We start from the raw sequence: 12,921 nt of genomic DNA on the forward strand, positions 1-12,921 counted from the left end.
TATAAATAAAGATGTTTCCCTTGTCATTTTCACACAAATACACATGATAATGACAATGCCAATGACAAAACCCTTTGTCGGTTTCTTATGCGACTCGGAGGCTAAAAATAGAGTGGGGAATTCCAATTTTTTATAATATAATTCAAACCCCACTCCCACACACATATTCTGTTTAAATAGGATGTACTCAATGCCCTGTCATGCCCAACCCCGAAATTACCTTATCTGTCACGGCCAATAATCGAGTCGGGTTATTCTCTTGCGTGGACGTATTATTATTTGACCTCTCTTTTACTCTCTCTCTCTCTCTCTCTCTCTCTCTCTCTCTCTCTCTCTCTCTCTCTCTCTCTCTCTCTCTCTCTCTCTCATAAGATTTCACGCAATTGGGATACGATGCATCAACCAAGTCAGCGAGCCTGACCACCCGATCCCGTTGGTCGCCTCTTACGACAAGCTTAGTCGCCTTTTGCGGCAAGCATGGGTTGCTGAAGATCATTACCCCGGATCTTCATTGGTCCCTTACATAAGAAGAGGTATAGAATGTGAATATTATAGAATAATTTTATTTTCAGCAAAATATTCTTTTCCAAGAAATCTTAAGTTACGATTTGTAAGGTATCTTGTATGGCTATCCTTAACATTCATTTGTCGAACATGTTAAAAAATGACATATACAGATGTAAAGTTGACAAAAAGTGCAAGCATATATTTGTGGAGTCAGTATTGTACTTTTCTCTACCAGCCCATGTTTACCATGTCATTGTTTACAGGTGATCCACATGACCGTCTATATACGGCATCACTGTGTGAAGCTGGTTCAACAAACTAGCAATTGAAAGTCAGATTCACAATTAAGTACTGCTTGTTTGTTTTTATGTATTTGGAGAGATTGTAAATTCTACACAGCAGTTGGTTTATCTCTTGCTGTAAAGACAGTAATAAGTTGCTTGTGGTTATTGCTTCAATGAAATTATGTCAGCTGCCTCATTCCGTAAGACAAAGGATGCTGAACACCTGTCAGTGATAAATAACAACAGTTTATGCTAATAGAGCGTAGACATTTTTTTTATCGTTTTTACTAATACATATTTATTGGAAATTCTGGACATGGTTCATTTAAACATATTCAATGATTATAAATTAATGACTAAATATATTGAGTCTAGCCCTCCAAAATTATTTACAACAAATATTTACAACATTTTCAAAATGCTAGAAAGTAATAAAGAAATGCAGTCTAACGCTTAGACTAACATCTAGTCTCTGAAATGAACATATCGTACAGAAAAAACAGTTGCTTAGTTATCTTAATAAAAATATAATAAAAAGGGAGCCCAGTGATTCTCTTCATTTTCAGATACTGCAGTAATCTAGACTTGCCAAACATTAGACTTGCATGGGCTGTATTTGATTTATATTTGTATCAGGGTCTGTTAGACAGACTATCTAACGCTTAACGGAGTAAAATTCATTGGCGTTTTATGAAGAATAGAAACTCTCGACCACGGGTTATAGTGAAAACAGTGATAAATCTTTACACTATTGGTAATATTAACTACCTTGTGGACAGCTCTATACATCATCGTTCTCTCATATCAGAGGGGCGGTCGGGTAGCCTAGTGGTTAAAGCGTTTGCTCGTCACGCCGAACCCTGGTTCGATTCCCGGCATGGGTACAATGTGTGAAGCCAATTTCTGGTGTCCCCCGCCGTGATATTGCTGGATTATTGCTAAAAGCGGCGTAAAACCATACTCACTCACTAACATCAGACACATTGCTTCCACACAGCATCCTCATCCAAATGGCCAGGGCCAGACGTGTCAGAATCCAATAATCACACTCCGGCGCAGTGGTGACTTGGCACAAAGTACTGCCACAGGCTAATTTGCATATCAGGTGCCCGGACCTTTCTCTTGTTTGTAAACAAACGCACTTTTTCAGAAATCAGAATAGAGATTTGGGAGCGCTCTACATATTGTTTTGCATAATTATGTAAATATGCTCCTACAACTGCGACAGTGAGTTGCATGACAAGACATATTTACACATCAAAGTGACCGTATCGCTGGCTCTCCGTAGGGCTTCGACGACAGCACGTGGAGCCGTACAACCAATGTAGACATAGCATAACTACGCAAATGGAAATAGTTTTTCCCGATTTAGGATATTTTCTCAATGAAAGTTAACCATTCTATGATATATGATTGTATAGATATGTAGACTTGTCAAAAATGAAACAGATGAAAAACATATGCAATATCTTGACTGGACTGTGTAAGATGTGACGAATCGTCACATGGCGCTGGCCTGTGGCAGAGGTGCTATGCTGGTCGCATGGAACTCTGGGTAGGAGAGTGTCCAATGATGTTGGGTTTGAATTCCAAATTGGTCCTGATAATGATGCTTGTCAGCATCATACCCGTACTCGTTGGTTCCCCCAAAGTGTTCACAGTCTAAGATTTGCACCACGTAAGGCTTTCATCCCCCTTTAAGCTCACATGCGGTGATATAATAGAAATACTGCACAAAGCTGCGTTAAACCAATCACTCACTACTAAATGTACAATACGCGAAGGTCGTGTTTCACGGCGATCCGGGAAGTGTGTTGTTGGAATGACTGTCATGTTATAGATATGCTTCAGAATAAACTGTCGACTTCAAGTGAATGTCACATCTGAATAGCACACTCAAACGTAAATGTTTAACAATGGCATTCTGTAAGCCCCATAAGTATTTGTTGTATGATCAATTTACACTTGGATTTCGTTATTCTGTCAGCACCTTTAAGGAAAAGGAAATATCGTACGGACATTGTGCCTATGATTATATACACACTTGTCAGGCATGAATAGTCCGTCGAATATACCGGAAGTGCTGGCAAGTGTTAGCTCCCTTTGTAAACAGGAAATGGAACATAGACGAGTGAGACTCCGACAACAATTCATTTCTAGCTTACCCCAGGCATGTAGTTAAACAACCCTGATTTAACCCCGATCTGCGAACTCATCTTTTTTCTCTCTTTTGTTCAAGTGGTCATGATGGCAATAAAAGCAAACTGCTTCCCACAACAGTATGTATTCTCACACGCTGCCTCGACAGTCCTTCGTGAACATATTTCGAAATTTGTAGAGCATCCAACTCCCTCAAATTGAAAGTCTGTAAAAACGTTTCCTTTTCTACTTGTACGTTCTGGGATGGAACGTTTCTCACTCTCTGACACGCTCTGAGAATATCATCAGACATGAATTAGTATCTCAAGGACTTCGAAGATCCTGATGTTTTCCAGAATACCTCTAATGTGATTTGGAAATCCAAATAGCTGGTTTAATGTCAACACCTCGAACAGGACACCTGATGCTACCATCGTGCACACAAGGATTCGTCAATATCGGTATTTTAACATGTCACTCTTTTGTGATTTCGACCCTGTTGCATGTTCCAGTGACATATACTATAATTGAAGTTCACGCTCACATTTCACGGATCACTTTTAGTAATCAGTACACACTATATACACCTAGGTATGGCATTATCTTAAGCTTCCAGCTAGTAAGTAACATGTGGGATCACATCACTTATCACCGATGTCTTCAATGATTGCGAACATGTCCACAGTGCATACTGGGATACTCCTCTGCAGAGCTGTGATCAGCGTTTCCATTGTGGCATGTCTGCCCTTCAGTTGCCTCCAGGTATTCAACATGGCCAGCGTCTGCATCTGAAGTGAGGATCTAGATGTCGCGCACCTGTCTACACACACATAGGGTAGCCCCAGTTCCATGTCCAACACCTCCCAACCCCCACCGACATGTTGAGACACCACAAACAATGTCCTTTCTGTCACACATGCTCGTCTCTGGTCTTCTGTCAACATATCTACCCAGTCCTCGTCAGGCAGAACATACTGGAACAAGATAAAATCATCCCCATTTACATCTTCAGTGTCATGAATATCGGTGTTCAGTAATGTATCTACGATGCGTAAAGGCATTCAACCAAAATCCACAAATAGGAAACTGTTAGAGAATATATATATATATATATAGAATATATATATAGATATAAAGTAAAGTATAAAGTAAAGATTCTTTCTCATTCTCAAGGGAGAAGGTGAAAATGATATATGGCAAGCATTGAGCAGGTGGGTGAGTGAGCGAGTAAGTATGGTTTAGTAGCAATATTGCTGCTTTATCACCAATACGCCCCTAATACTCTATGGTGACTAAATTGGATCCCTGGTCAGGCTCGGGGACATTGACGCTCCTCGTGATATCAACCACTGTTTTGTCCGTCTTAGACACTATTATTTACACGCCTATGTCATATAGATGGAACGTGCCAGACTTAAAGGAACAAAGAAACAATTAATGACAGCGGGACACCAAGAATGTCGCACACATAGAAGGAATCGAACATCTTCGGTGTGGTGAGCGATCGCTTAAACCACTTGGTTACCCCGCCGACCCAGAATCATAAGTAAAGAAAATGGATAACTTTGTACAGATCACTATACCTGATATCTTCTGTAAAAACAACATCTACATAATCTACATGCTCTTCTCCAGAGATTTGCTGGACTGTTTACTGACATAACGTAGATGTCCACTCAGTATGTAAGTGCATGTCACCCTCTCGGAGATGAAAGCCTGACTGGCATTCGTATTATAAAACTTGTCTGTATATGCATATCATTGGCTTGACACGTGCCAAATATAGGTCTAATGAGGAGACCCCCTGATCCGTGTTGTGTGATAATCCGTGTAATGCTTTTTAGTACTATGACATCTTCACTTTACAATTACGTACACATAAATACGCTGCAATAGTGTATCTACACTATACGATTTTGTTATAACACGTCTGTAGATAGAAGGCGTTGATGTACAAAGCATCTCAAAATTATAAGTGTTATTAGCGTTGAGATTCACTTCTGAACAGTGTTGATCCGTGATACGTACATGATTATATACTTATAAAAACTAAAAAGGAACACTGCCATTTGTTGCATTATCCTTTATCAATAATATGGAGCTGTTGGTATTTAACTTTTGACAATTTATATAGTTTAAGCGATAGTGGAATAATGTCATTCGCATTATAAAATGACTCTGTACATACATATTACTGGTTAAACACCAACTGGTGACGAAATATTGTGACGTTCTGATCCGTGTTATGTGCTGGCTCCGTGTTATGCATGACAGCACTCACTGATCACCACTATACAATTCTGACTACATCAATACGCTGCAATACTGTATCTACACTTAATGATTTTGTTATAACAGTTCTGTAGATAGAAGGTGATGGTATACAATGAAACCTGTCACACCCCTTAAAGTTGACATTCACTTCTGAACAACGTTGATAATTTCATGATTATATACTCATAGCCGTTCGAAGAAAAGAAAAAGAACAATGCCATTTGTTTAATTATGCTTTATTAATAATATGCACTTGTGGGTATTTAAAAATGTGTGTAGTTTAAGTAAAAGTGGAATTAAAGATATTTTACTTTTTTTCCGTTTTTTTTCTCATTTTTCTGATACATGAATCCAGTTTGTTTTTTAAAGAAATTCATGAACTTAGTCATCGTTGTGGAGGTTTCAATGTCCTCGTATACATGAATTGATTGCTATTATATTCTCTCAAAGACTTGTGCGTAGTTGTGGATCCGTTGGTTGTATATATAACCCTCGGCTTAGGATTATGATCATTGGCCGTATCAACATCGCCCTCCTGTTCGTAGGTTTCACAGATGTAAATCTACAACCAGTATCTTACCCACTCATGAATCCGGTGTGGTGATGCTATCTAACACAACTGATACTGAACACTTGTCAGAGATAAGCATGCGATAAATAAAAACAACTGATTCTAATAGAGCTCAGACAATTTTCAGTGGTATAACTATACATATTCATTTGAAATTCAGGATATGTTTATTTAAAACATATTAAATGATTATATTTATCGACAAACTATATTGGGTACAGCCCTCCGAAACTATTTACAGCAAATATTTACAACATTTTAAAAATGTAGGAAAGTAAAAATAAAATACAGTCTCACCCTTAAATAAATAAAATTGATTGACGTTTAATGTTGAGTAGAAACGTACTACTCGTCCACGGGCTGTCAGAATACAAACAGTGCTTTGCATTATTGGTATTATTTTTACCTTGTGGACACCCCTATTACTTACCGTTCTGTGTAGGAGAAGCCCTCGTCAGTGTGTCACTTGTGCCTAATACATTTGTTTTCCGCAATAAAATATGTTTAAGTCAAATACCGTTCTGTCAACTCAGACACATTGCTTACACACATCATCTTAATCCCAGAGCCTAGTGATCGTGGTTTCAAATGCAAGGTTCCCCCTAATAATTATCTTTGTCAGTAACAAACCCATGGATGTACACAATTATTAGCCACAAATAATCCGTGAAATATAACGGAAGTGATGGTGAGAATTGCTCCCCTTTGTAAACAGGAAATGTTACTTGGACGGACGAGACTCCCGCAAAATTCGTTTTTAGCGGACCCCAGGCATGTAGTTAAACAACCCCGATCTAACCCCGATCTGCTAACTCATGTTTTGTCATCTTATGTTGAAGTGGTCATGATGACAATCACAGTAAACTGCTTCTCAAAACAGTATGTATTCTCACACGCTGCCTTGACAGTCCTTCATGAACATAATTCGTAATTTGTAAAGCATCCAACTCCCTAACATTGACAGTCTGTAAAAACGTTTCCTTTTCTACTTGTACCTTCTTGGATGGAATGTTTGTCACTCTCTCACACGCACTGAAGTGTCATCAGACATGAATTAGTATCTCAAGGACTTCGAAGATCCTGATGTTCCCAGATCACCTATAATGTGATTTGGAAATCCAAATAGCTTGATCAACGTCCACACCTCGAACAGGCTACCTGATGCTAACATCGTGCACACAAGGATTCGTCAAACTCGGTATTTTAACATGTCACTTTTTTGTGTGATTTCGACCCTGTTGCATGTTCCAGTGACATATACTATAATTGAAGTTCACGCTCACATTTCACGGATCACTTTTAGTAATCAGTACACACTATATACACCTAGGTATGGCATACCTTGAGCTTCTAACTAGTAAGTAACATGTGGGATCACATCACTTATCACCGATGTCTTCAAAGATTGCGAACATGTCCACAGTACACACTGGGATACTCCTCTGCAGAGCCGTGATCAGCGTTTCCATTGTGGCATGTCTGCCCTTCAGTTGCCTCCAGGTATTCAACATGGCCAGCGTCTGCATCTGAAGTGAGGATCTAGATGTCGCGCACCTGTCTACACACACATAGGGCAGCCCCAGTTCCATGCCCAACACCTCCCAACCCCCACCGACGTGTTGAGACACCAAAAACAATGTCCTTTCTGTCACACATGCTCGTCTCTGGTCTTCTGTCAACATATCTACCCAGTCCTCGTCAGGCAGAACATACTGGAACAAGATAAAATCATCCCCATTTACATCTTCAGTATCATGAATATCGATGTTCAGTAATGTATCTACGATGCGTAAAGGTATTCAACCAAAATCCACAAATAGGAAACTATTAGAAAATGTATACATGTTTAAGTAAAGATTCTTTTTCAATCTCTATAGGAAAAAAGGTGAAAATATATAGCAAGCAGTGAGTGAGTATGTTTTAGTAGCAATATTCCAGCTTTATCACCAATACGTCCCCAATACTCTATGGTGACTACATTGGATCCAGTGGTCAGGCTCGGGGACTTTGACGTACCTCATGACATAAACCGCTGGTTTGTCTGTCCTAGAGTCTATTATTTACACGCCACTGTCATATAGAAAGAAAGTGGTAGACTTAAAACAACAAACAAACAATTTATCACGACGGGACACAATGAATGTTTTACTTAAGATTAATTGAATCTGGGTCTTCGGAAGTGTGAGTTAACGCTTCAACCATTTGGGTACACCCCCGCCCCCTAATGACACGTAAAAAACAATGCAACTTTATACAATTCTCCTTACCTGATATTTACTGTATAAACAACATCCACATAACGCACAGAAGCTTCTCCAGGGATTTGATGGAGTGTTCACTGACATTATGTTACGGTAGATATCCACTCTGTACCTGCCTGCATGTTACCCTTTTGCTGATCAAGGTCTGAATGTCATTCGCATTGTAAAATGAGTCGGTATATACATATTATTGGTTAAACACGTGCCAATTATGGGAGACGTCCTGATCCGTGTTATGTGATGGATCCGCGTTATGTGATGGATCAGTGACATGCATGGCGGCCTGTCCTCATCTGGCCTACACCTCATATCGCCTACACTACTATCAAAACAAATGTATTGATGAGAGCACATCACACTTGTACCCTTATCCCTTAAGTAAAATGAACTCTTCCAACAAGATAGCAAAGAATGTAAATGACTTTTGATACTTTAATTTCATTTTGTATATGAGATCATCTTCACAACTCAAATATTTTCACAACATCAAATATCATAAATACACATGTATTATCACATCACTGTACATTTATCTTCACAACTCAAATGTTTTCACAACATCAAATATTATAAATACACATGTATTATCATAGCACTGTACATTTATATCCATCATCTTCATGTTTTATAACATTAGCACTACATCATTAGTTCAAAGGCCCATGTACTCAGGTAATTAATTCATATTAATGAATGAAATCATTAAAGGGTTTATGGACAGTACCATCCTGCACAACAGGGGTGTGGAAGTAACCATTTGTATTTAGTGTAGGCCATATGAGGTGTAGGCGATATAAGGTGTAGGCCAGATGAGGTGTAGGCCAGATGAGGGCAAGCCTGCATGGCAGCACTCACTGATCACCACTATACAATTCTGACCACATCAATAAGCTGCAATACTGTATCTACACTTAATGATTTTGTTATAACTTCTGTAGATAGAAGATGATGGCATACAATGAACCTTGTCACACCCCTTAGTGCTGAATTCACTTCTGAACAAAGTTGATTATTTCATGATAACATTCTTATAGCCGTTCGAAGCAAATAAAAAGAACAATGCCATTAATGCTCTATACTTTTTGTCAGTATGTTTGTGGATACTTGAATTTATTTAGTTCAAGCAATAGTGGAATTAATGACATTTTACCTTTTTTTCCGTTTGTTCTCATTTTTCTGAAACATAAATCGAGATTGCTTTTGAATGTAAAACAATTCATGAACTAGGTCATCGTTGTGGAGGTTTTAACGTTCTTGTATACAAGAATTGATTGCTATTACATTCTCTCCAAGGCTCGTGCGGGTTGTGGATCCGTCGGTTGTATGTACAACTCTCAGCCGAGGATTATGATCGTTGGTCCTGTTCGTGGGTTTCTACAACTCTCAGCCGAGGATTATGATCGTTGGTCCTGTTCGTGGGTTTCTACAACTCTCAGCCGAGGATTATGATCGTTGGTCCTGTTCGTGGGTTTCTACAACTCTCAGCCGAGTATTATGATCGTTGGTCCTGTTCGTGGGTTTCTACAACTCTCAGCCGAGGATTATGATCGTTGGTCCTGTTCGTGGGTTTCTACAACTCTCAGCCGAGGATTATGATCGTTGGTCCTGTTCGTGGGTTTCTACAACTCTCAGCCGAGGATTATGATCGTTGGTCCTGTTCGTGGGTTTCTACAACTCTCAGCCGAGGATTATGATCGTTGGTCCTGTTCGTGGGTTTCTACAACTCTTAGCCGAGGATTATGATCGTTGGTCCTGTTCGTGGGTTTCTACAACTCTCAGCCGAGGATTATGATCGTTGGTCCTGTTCGTGGGTTTCTACAACTCTCAGCCGAGGATTATGATCGTTGGTCCTGTTCGTGGGTTTCTACAACTCTCAGCCGAGGATTATGATCGTTGGTCCTGTTCGTGGGTTTCTACAACTCTCAGCCGAGGATTATGATCGTTGGTCCTGTTCGTGGGTTTCTACAACTCTCAGCCGAGGATTATGATCGTTGGTCCTGTTCGTGGGTTTCTACAACTCTCAGCCGAGGATTATGATCGTTGGTCCTGTTCGTGGGTTTCTACAACTCTCAGCCGAGGATTATGATCGTTGGTCCTGTTCGTGGGTTTCTACAACTCTTAGCCGAGGATTATGATCGTTGGTCCTGTTCGTGGGTTTCTACAACTCTCAGCCGAGGATTATGATCGTTGGTCCTGTTCGTGGGTTTCTACAACTCTCAGCCGAGGATTATGATCGTTGGTCCTGTTCGTGGGTTTCTACAACTCTCAGCCGAGGATTATGATCGTTGGTCCTGTTCGTGGGTTTCTACAACTCTCAGCCGAGGATTATGATCGTTGGTCCTGTTCGTGGGTTTCTACAACTCTCAGCCGAGGATTATGATCGTTGGTCCTGTTCGTGGGTTTCTACAAACGTAAATCTACAACCAGTAGACTCACTCATGAATGCGATGTGGGTTGACCCGTGGGGTCATGTCACAGCCATTGACGGTGTAAACACACATTGTATTAACGATGAAGACAAAATGTTGCATTTCTACACCTGGCAAAGTATTTACTTACAAACAAGTAGACTTATGAGACGAGAGATGTGGATTAAACATATGAAAGACGTATGTATTAAACATAAAACATCTAGGCTTCCTGTATACTTCCATGCAGTATTCAGCTGACAATGTCACAGGCCTGTATTAAGTAACACCTGATCCGTAAGTTGTATGTAACTGTACTCGCCGCGCGGATAGGATCCGCAAGTATAAATCAATGTTCACAGCATGAGACTATTAGCTCAATGTCATACATGTAAAGAGGTAATGAAATGAAAAGATGTAATGTTTAATTTGTTTACTAAAAGTGCCGCACAAGGTGAGGCTTGCGTAATTTGTCACACTCCTGTATATGTAGCATGGGATGTATACACGCGTCTATTTCTACTTAAGAAATGTTTAGTTCTTTTCAAATTCACATTCTTGTTTGACCTTGTCATAGCTTTCGTGTGATATTTCATACACACAAAGTCGTGGTGCTCAGGCGACTATGTGTGTAGTCAGTATTATTCTTTTCTCCTCTAGCCATGCTTACCATGTCATTGTTTACATGCGGTCACATGACCGCATATATACGGCATCACTGTGTGAAGCTGGTTCACCAAACATGACAAAATGTCATAAACTCTCCAAGACATGTGCGGAGTTGTGGGTCCGTGATTTGTATTTTCGACTCTCGGCTCAGGATTATGATCATTGGTGGTCAGCTCCCTTCTGTTCGTGGGGTTCACAAACCTAAATCAACAAACTACATTACTTTGAGCTTTCCTTTAAAACTCCCATTCACTACTGACAACTTTATAAATGGCGTCTGACCCCTCTTACTCACCTAGTGTAACAAAGTCAGAGGGAGAACTTAGCGTTCAAGTCAAAGCCATTGACGGCGTACTAATACGTTGTATTAAAACTCAAATGAAATGCTGCACTCTCTCCCCAGCACACAGTTTGTTTATTAAAAAATTGACTTATCAGTGATATTTCGATTAAAAAATGAAACACGCTTTCTATGTATTCATGATCAATATAAAAGCATCCGGGCTTACTTATCAATACAACTCTGGCTTGACTTTAGTGACACAAATTGTTCTCGTGCATGTCATCTTCAGCTAACTATGTCACATACGGTGGCCCATAAAGGACATGGAGCCTGTTTGTCTATATTTTGATATTTCACTTACTTTTATCATAACCTTTTGCAAATTAACACAATTTTTCATACAAATATGTGATAAATCATGTAAAAAAACAACCGAAGACATGGGAAATGTTCTTTCAAGTAGCTATTGAATCGCTGCAATGTGAGGCGAAAATGTCAAAAACTAAAATGAAAATACAGAAAACTGTTTCCACCGCGGTGGAAACAGTTTTCTGTATTTTCATTTTAGTTTTTGACATTTTCATTTTAGTTTTTGACATTTTCGCTTTTGTTTCTGACATGTTCGTTTTTGTTTTTGACATTTCGTTTTAGTTTTTGACATTTTCGCTTTTGTTTTTGACATGTTCGTTTTTGTTTTAGACATTTTCATTTTAGTTTTTGGCATTTTCGCTTTTGTTTTTATGTTCGTTTTTGTTTTTGACATTTTCATTTTAGTTTTTGACATTTTCGCTTCACTTTTCAGCGATTCAATATCTTCTTTATACACGATTTATCACATATTTTCATGAAAAATCGTGTTAATTTGCAAAAGGTTACGATAACAGTAAGTGAAATATCAAAATATTCAAAAACAGACGCCATGTCCCTTATGGGCCACCGTAGTCACAAGTATATATGTAGTAACACCTGATCCATAGGTTGTATCTCCGTATACAAGCTGTGGGGCCTCTAGATCGGGGCCTCTAGATCTCTCCCTCTCTTTCACTCGCCCAGAATCCCCAACCCGACCGCCCATCCCTGTACCATCCACCCAAACGGACAGCAAACGGACATTGCAAGTTTTCCTTAATTTATGGGTCAATAAGGTCAGTGCTTAGTCAGATTAACAGTGACAACCGATAATATAGTTCCAACTGAAACTTGCTTTTAGGCAGTGGCATAACTACAATGTAGGCTTAAAACAATTGCCTACAGAAAGTGTCAATGATCCCCTTTCGCGGCAATCGAGCGGAGTTATCGAAGGGAAGCAACTCCAGTGTACGCGGCATCTGGACTGGTTCCCGGGTTCACTCGTCCCGGTGTCTAATCGGGCCAGCGCAGTAACTCAGTGAGGCATCACGTTCGTTAAGAGTTAGACTAACATTTAGTCTCTGAAATCTTATATTACACAATATCCTTCTTGACTCTAAAAATTAAAAAAAAATTCCCTATGCTGATTTCAGAATAGAGCTAGCTTGAGCTGGCT

This window comes from Haliotis rufescens, unplaced genomic scaffold (genome assembly GCF_023055435.1).
Source record: "Haliotis rufescens isolate VD_foot unplaced genomic scaffold, xgHalRufe1.0.p SCAF_1, whole genome shotgun sequence".
Classification (NCBI taxonomy): Eukaryota; Metazoa; Mollusca; class Gastropoda; order Lepetellida; family Haliotidae; genus Haliotis; species Haliotis rufescens.